General features: G+C 44.2%; 1 pseudogene; it reads right to left on the minus strand.

The window, feature by feature from the left end:
- Nucleotides 1–18: 18 nt before the first annotated feature.
- Nucleotides 19–8,464, minus strand: LOC116685202 (C-Jun-amino-terminal kinase-interacting protein 3-like; annotated as a pseudogene).
- Nucleotides 8,465–8,467: the final 3 nt, after the last annotated feature.

Raw genomic sequence — 8,467 nt, forward strand, 5'->3', positions numbered from 1 at the left:
CGAGGAGGTTTACAAGGCATTAAAGTTACAAGGTGACGGGGCAGGGGGGGATATAATAGTTACAAGGGACAATACATGGCTTGGAGGGTCATTTTAGAGCCACGGGGAACTTTTACATGACCCGGGATAATTACAAGGTTGGGTGGCTGAAAGCTTTTGGGGACAAGAAAAGATGTCTTTAAGGAGGTGAGTGGGTTTGGGTGTTAAAGCAGATCCAGGTGTCACTCAGGTATGTAAGACACCTGCCAGACGATGATGTGGCTTCGCTCAGCTTTAACCAAAGCAGGTTTTATCTGTGAAGCTCCGCCCACTGTCTCCTTCTTCTGTTCAGTCCTCTCCCATCTCCTAAAGGAAAACAGGTGGTGAGAGAGGAGTTAAGAGATGGTGATGATGAACAAATGCTAAACTTTATTTGCTTATACATTTTGTTATAGTCTATTTAGTGTCACATTTCTGTATTTTCTAAACTGTATTTAAAATTGTTGTTCACTGCCTCCAGTGTCACTGTGGAGAACTGCACATTAGGTAGTGTTGTGGTGTCTTGGTGACCACTGGAGGCACAGTGAACACAACAGACACAACAATAATGTGTTATAATTAAAAAAATAATTACAAACAAAAAATATGAATGTGGAAATTGTATATTTTTCTAAACTGCGGCCATTCATTTGGTTTTGTAAAATGTACTTTTATGCGACCTATATCCCGTGCCCTTCAAAGGACCAATTTCAAAAGAGACAATTTATTGGCAAAATTGCAACATAATTTAAAAGATTTCCTTCTCATAGCTCAACACACAGCTACACCTTTAATACAGCACGTGTGTGGCGTCAGGATTATATGCCGGTGTGACTTCTCACCTATACGGAAATCAATGTAGCCCTCTCCTCCACTCAGCACCAGCACGTTGTGAACACTCTGGGCCTCCGTCTCTTGGGGCGCTGTTGACCCCTGCCCCTCAGATGGACTGTCCAGCACACTGCCGTTTAGGGTGGCCAGAACATTGCCTGTCGAACACACACATAAAAGAAAAGAACAAAAAATGACGGTTAAAGACTAGGGAATGTAATCAGTTACAGACACAAATGGCTTTGTGCTTACCGGGTACAGAGACAAAGAACTTGACAGCATCACGGTGTCCATGGAAACAGAGCTGGGCTTGTGCCATGGAGCAGTAGGGGATAAAGCTGCCGGTGCTCTTCTCAGAGCCATCGTCCCCGTACCATGGATCACTCCCGGACGATGTGGGAGACACCTTATTGGCTGAGGGATGAAGAAGGTAGGAGTGAGAAACTAAACCAATGGGGAATGTTACTAGCCTATCACATTGTGGTAGGCAGCATGAGACAGGTGGCAAAACCCACCCACAATCCACATATTTCCACGGCTCAACTGAAAATGAGAAATGATTTTTTGAATAAAAGAACTAACAAAAACTGTTCGAAACCGTTAAAACACATCCCTTGCATGCAATGGATCTGGTACACACCAACAGATTAATCATTGATGCAGTAAAGCACAATGATAAATAACATGCAAAGCAACCAATGAGTAGAAGCACGCTCCGATATACAGTAAAAAGTAAAATCATACAGAGAAACAGAATACTTTAGTGACCTTCCCTGCTACATCTTCACAGATAGAGAGGACTAATGGATTCCTAATATCAATGGAGTTCATATCTTAACTTAGCATAAAAGAACGGGTAGCTTTAGTCTGCGGACATGACACTGATTCAGGGACATGAAGGTTTGGCGGGCAAAGGGGGCAGAAAAGATCCAACAGCAGGAGGGAGGGCTCCCACTTACCCTCAACCAAGGAGCTGTCCCCGGTGAAGGACCCACCGCTACAGGAGGGGGGGAGGAGAAGGGAAGGAGGAGGAGGAGAAGAAAGAGGACAGTAATAGTTATGTCTAAGACTGTCTGTGAAAGAAACGGAAACCACTGAGGGGAGGCAGGAAAACCAAAGTGGAAAAGGACGAGTTCGCTAAAGAAGAACAGAGGTAAACAGCATTGCAGTGTTGCACCACTGCCAAAAAAAATCCAAAGGCAAAAACTGTGTACAACATTAGCTGAATTTCAGATCATCTAAAAATTTTTTTTATAAAGTAGAAACTTTGTGATTTGTCTTGAACTAAGATATCCAAGGGGGAAAAAGTATTTCGACACTTCATGGTTTAGAGGATTTAAGCCAAACTGTAAATTGACCACATGGGTAGATTCAGATCTACACCAAAAAGAATATGTTGACAAGTTTTTGAGATTCTTCTAAGTAACATCCAGACAGACAAATCTTAACACACAATAACCTCCATTTGTGGTTTTTAGTGGACAGAAAAGTTGCCCTTTTATTCTTTAATTAGGAAGGCACGTGCCTTACCACACTATTGTCCACACATTTAGTTGCGGGTCACTTGTCGTAAGCTGTATAGATGAAACTCACTCTCTGTCAGTGGGATGGAGATATCACGCCGTTCCAGTTCCTACCAAGAGACGGTTTCCACCAATCAGAAGCGCTGTGATTCGTACAAAAGAGAAGCCCAGCGCCAGTGCCTGTGAATTACAACCAGTCAGTGGATCAGACAGATAACTTTATTAGTTTCCAAGGGGCAATTCAGTTTTACAGCCCACCCATCCAACAGTAAAGGTAAAAGGTTCATTAGCATACAATGTATATAATGTTAAAGAAATATAAATATAAATAAAAAAAACAATAAATAAGTACTGCGCAGTAATACATCACCCTGTATACAGATGCTTCTCTCTCCCATACACACACAACACACACACACACAAACACACACACACACACACACACACACACACACACACACACACACACACACACACACACACACACCAAAAGACAGGCTTCAAGCCATCAAAGTGGTCTGTAGATTCTCCAGCCAATATGTATTCTCACCCAGCATCTTGCTGACGTATGGCTCGATGTCCCATCCTGGAGGGCTGGTGTGTGTGCGCGTGGTACAGACGCAGGGTTGAATCTAGCCGGATCGACACCCAAACACCATCACCGATCCATGCCAGCTGGCGCACTGACTCCCCTGCGAGGGGGGCGTCGAAGGACTTCTGGAGAGTGGGGAAAGAATGAGGGGTTTTTAGTGGATCATTGACTCATTTTTCAGGAGGATAATGCAACGGTAGTTCACGTCTCACCTCGATCTGCATGCTCTTGGGCTGGATGACGTGGATCTTGTTCTTGTAGCCGCACCAAACTTATCATGTACTACAGCATGCAGCGGATGGAGTGATGAGGCCGTCCGAGGTCCTTAGGTGGTAGTTGGATAAACCACTGCCCATCTGTTTTTTTTTTTTTAAATGAATTATCCAAAGTTAACAGCAGTTCCTGTTGCATTAATGTCTATACAAACACACTGAAAGCCTTCATTCACAGCTAAGTGTTTTATCAATGAAGGTGTGATAAAAGCGTTTAAAAACAGTTAAATGCATGTTTTTTTTTCAGAGTTTGGCATTATCGGCCTGAATTGTGCTTTTCTTAGGTCCTGGAAACAACTAGCAGTTTGGTGAATGGGCAAAAATAAATATTTAAAAATCCCAAATACCCTCTGATCTATGGAATATGGCGAGGGTCCCGTCAGCGAGGGCAACCAGCACACGACCTTTCACGTGTCTGCAATTAGAGATGAGACGAAGACTGCTGCAGTCACAGAGATACATAAAGACTTCTGATTCTGCAATCCAAAACATACACAACATTTGAAAACAATTACAGAGTTTAACTGTCACCACACTTACACCAGACTGAGCACAGAGTCTTTGAGTTTGATGGAGTGGAGGCACTTCTTCCAGTTTCCAACTGCCGAGTGGACGTAGAGCCTTGAGGGAGAAAGAGGCAAGATACTCCAGAGCAAAACCAAACTGCATATAGAGTTCAAAAGAAGCATATCATGTAATTTATATATGCGTTTGGAGGGAAGATACAAGCACTTTTGGGACTTTTGGTGCAAAGCCCCAAAGAATCTTCCTATCCAGCATGTGACTGAAAGATATAAAATATAAGCTTGAGGGTAAAGAAAGGATTGTAATATGTGTTTTTTAGATACTGTGTGGCTTTGCAGAAGTTTTGAGTAGTTCTGCTGAGCAACTTACAGGCCGTTCTGGGGCCCCGAGCCAATAGTGGGGCCACGCTGGTGTAGTTCTTTGTCTCTTCCCCTCCGTCCTTGACTCTGGAAAGCTGAGAAGTTTCGTCTTTGGATTGACCTGCGCGTCTGTGTGGACAGACAACAAACACACTTATCTTTACCAGTTCAAAAGGACAACCTACTTCCCCATACAGGATCTAGTGTACTAAAAGTTCATCTGTTTTCAAATGTACACATACAGTATTCATGACATTCCTAATGGTCTTTATATGGAGTTTTTATTTGCCTCCTACCTGTCAGAGGAGTCTGATAAACGAGGCTGGGGGTCGGTGAAGACGTGTTCAGTATGGTCCTGGAGGTCCAGATCTCAGCTCTGCATGGCTGGCCGTGGATTCGGGTACCTCGGGGCCTCCGTGGCCTCCTCGGCTGACTGGGCAGGGTGAATCTTCCCATTCATGGGGGGAGCAGTAGGGGCTGCCACACAACACCATTAACATAAATAGACAAACTGGTCGGCTTGACGCCTTTCAATAATGATGAAAAAAGATGCAGGAGCATTGAGGGTGTGCCCACCTTGTCCTTTGTCCATTATGGGCGTATCAGTGCGCGAGGAGCAGTTACTACGGGCAACACTGCAGTTGGTGGCACATCCGACAAGAGTGATACCCGCCAACATGCCCTCCACGCCACCAGCATCCTCGCCTCCCCCCCCTGCTCCGCTGTCTCCTGGATCCAACACAATCTCTCCTGCTGGATAGTCACTCTCACTGGCAGCTGGATACAAACACACAAACACACACACACACATTTTAACACACATCTCTCTTTTTGTACACACACAACAACATGTTTGCATTTCAGATTGTGGAGAAATTGCTCAGCAGAAAAATTTGGTGCTTGTGAAAACACTTTTCGGAATTAATGACAACACATCTGATGACAATGTTACACAGATACAGCCGTTGATTTACAGTCTGATACTAAACAAGAGATGACCATTTGCATTTTTACATTGTATTATTATAAAAACAATTCTCCAGAAAAGACCAAATTTGAGTAACAACACACTTCATGTACAAAGAAATTACACCCTTCAACATACCAGATGTATAAAAAATTAACGTATGGGGGTTTAACACAAACTTTCTGTCTCACCTGGCACACTGGAGATGCAGAGCACGTGGGCATTGCAGACGTTGAACTGGTCGACCAGTGAGCCCGGCTGGTTGGCATCGATGATGACCACCTTGCTGGCAGAGGGGGTGCTGGTGAGGATCCACACTCGACTGCTCATGGTGTCGGTTTCCTGGAGCTCCTTGGACTGTGGGCGAGCGGAGGAGAGAGGAGAGAGAGAGAGAGAGAGGAGCAACTAACTGAAAAAGGACAGACGTGGCTCATGTGTGTGTGTCCTTATTTTGCTGTGTAGTTTTATGCCTTATACTCCATGCAAACCTTTTACCAATATGTAAAATGATATTTTTCCACATCTATGATTCATTTCTAGTTGAGTGACCAATATTAGCTTTGAAATACCCTCTAGTAGTAATAAAATTCATTCTTCTATAATTTTTTCTACCTTCCTCTTTTTGGGGAGCTGTGGCTGCTCTTCTTTCCAGCTCCGTTCTCCTCAGCGTGCAGGGGGTCGCTGCCGCCCGACGGTGCTTTGGGGGGCGACTCCTGGTTGCTGGCCCTCCATCCTGTCAGGTCCACTCCAGCTGCACACCACAACTTCAAGCATGCATGCACGCACGCACGCACACGCACGCACGCACGCACACACACACACAAACACACGGGACCATGATGCATGAAGTCTCATCAAGACGTTGCCCCCACCCTAGTCTCACTAGCTGGGTCCCTTGAGTAGTTATGATTGTGTTAAACTGAGATGTAAGGTTAGCACAGAGAAACTTTCCCCAGATGGATGTAAAAACACTTTTTGCGTTAATCTGCATATAAATCCTTCTGCCCAGTGAGGACCAGACATTCAAGGGAACTAACAAGTAAAACATATTTTTGAGTTATGGTGGCTCATATCCCAAAAACTGATGCCCTGATGTCCCTGAACCTCTCACCTTCCTGTTGGGGTCCTTCTCTACCAGAGGACGACAGTACACCGGGACGGGAACATTCTTCATGCGGTTGTCCTCCTTCTCGTTTGTGGGCTAAAAACAGGACGTGGTAAGATGTCAGGTGAAAATCAATCAAGGGAAAACACTAACGGCAAAGCAAAAGTAAGTAAGTTAGTGATAATAAAATCTATGGTTGAGGCACAGGTCAAAGGTTTAAAAAGGTTGCAACATTTGCAGAGAAAAAATACATTTTATCGGAGAGATTCCGTCATAATGTATGTGTTTGTGTACTCTATACTCTGTACTCTGTGTGTGTGTGTGTGTGTTTGTGGATGTGTGATATCATGCCTCAAAATGAAAATAAATCCTTGATTTCATGCATTTCCAGAGTTGCATTGCATAAAGTCATACTCAGTTGTATAGTGTTGGTCTTTATCTAAAAAAATATGCACATGGAGCTGACAGTGTCTTCAGTTTACAAAGTACAGAAAATGCTGTCCTGATATCTGGATATGTATTCAGGAAGGTAAAGGAAGGAGCCCTAAAGGTGCATGCTGGCACTCCTGTCAGTCTCACTTGCCTGTTGTCTCTTCAGCGGGCTGTCTGAGCGCTGTCTGGCTGACCGCCAGTCTGGGGAAGACCACAGTTAGAGTTAGAGCCGCCTACCTACCAAAACTCTTCTCATTGACCTTCCAGCTGCACAGGGTCTGCCGGCTAATTTAAAGTACACTTCCATGCCATAAAATCATGTTTACGATTGAAAACCGAAGAAGAAGAAAACTGAAAGTGTCTTCTATTCTTACAGGTGGTGTATTTTGTTATTGTCAATAAATCCATAAAAAGACCAAAACCAACAATGAATTGATCCTGATACCTAACAGGATGAGAATCAAGTGATAAAATGTATGCACCTGTACAGCAGGTATAAAAAGGGTTTGCATGTGTAACTTCAGTTTCCCCACCAGTGTGGGAGATTAAGTGCTGGATTTCACACAGTTTTTATTTTAAATTTAAATGTTTTTTTGTGTGATCTACCCATTCCAAACAAACTTGAATTTTACAAGCTTAAATCTTATGACCTTCAACTTTCCTGTGAGTAACTTATACCAATTAATCAAACAACTGCTGGTTATGTTTTGTTGCGTACGAGGAGGCCCAGAGAGGTCTCTGACCGCGGAGGCGGGGGTTGTGTGTCTGTGTGACCTGTTGAAGCGAGACGGCACGCTCCAGCCAACAGGCCTGCATGATGCCGTCGTCGCGGGCGATGTGCTCACGGACCTGCCGGTACTGTTCACGCCGCGCTCTCGGGGGCCAACAGTGCTGAGTCACTGAGGAGAGACGCAACACTGTTACTGGCCAGTCTAGAAGCAAAGGATGGGAGGGAGGAAAGAGGAAAAGAGAAGCGAAGCGTTAGCAGCCATGCAGCCAGCAGCAAGAGCCAGAGAGAGCCACAGCAGTTGTTACCAGCACGTTTTATCTGAGCTTCTTTTTCAAGCTTGTTTCAAGACATAGAAAATCAAAACTATGAAAATATTCTCAATAGTTATTCGTGCTGCAGTTCTAACTTTGTGTCTGATGGTTTATGTGTCTGTGTTTGTGAGAGAGGTCAAAAGCAAAATACAACTTGAGAACAAACTCAAATATTCTGCCACAATATTGCTTTACACTCAAAATAGGAAGGCATAAGACATTTGAATCGTGTTGGACGTTCATTATCTTCAAAATGAAAAAATTCAATGTGCAACTTTACAAGTTCTACCAAAAAGGACTTCATCTTCCAAATCATCTTTTTAATAACAGCTGTGCAATCTAGGAAGCTTTAGCGCTGTAGCCAAGAAGATTCGATGGGACAGATTTTGATGAAGAGAATTATCTGAATTGGACATGGCATTAACATTGACAGTTTAGACTGTGTTTTAAATTAAACACACAATAGATCTCTGTGTTGAAAATGGAGAACATGCCGGAAGCTTTCTATTCTCCAAGCTGCACCACAAGCGAGCAAGCAACGAGGCATTTAGACCAAAGCGAGTGCGGAGAGATAAAAATGAAGGTTTAGTGAAAAGTGAAGGTAGGTTAGTGACGGTATGTAGCTGGTTGATGCTCACTCTTGGGGAAGAACTCCAGCGTGCGGTTGGAGGGGAGATCTGGACACATGGTGTGGCTGCGTCGCTGAGGAGAAACCAGCCGGCGAGGGTGACTTGTAGTGGATGTTGACGCTGTAGTATGGCCGCTGACAGGCGGAGGGCTGGGACGATGTGCTGAAGAGACG

Source organism: Etheostoma spectabile, unplaced genomic scaffold (genome assembly GCF_008692095.1).
Source record: "Etheostoma spectabile isolate EspeVRDwgs_2016 unplaced genomic scaffold, UIUC_Espe_1.0 scaffold00569626, whole genome shotgun sequence".
Classification (NCBI taxonomy): Eukaryota; Metazoa; Chordata; class Actinopteri; order Perciformes; family Percidae; genus Etheostoma; species Etheostoma spectabile.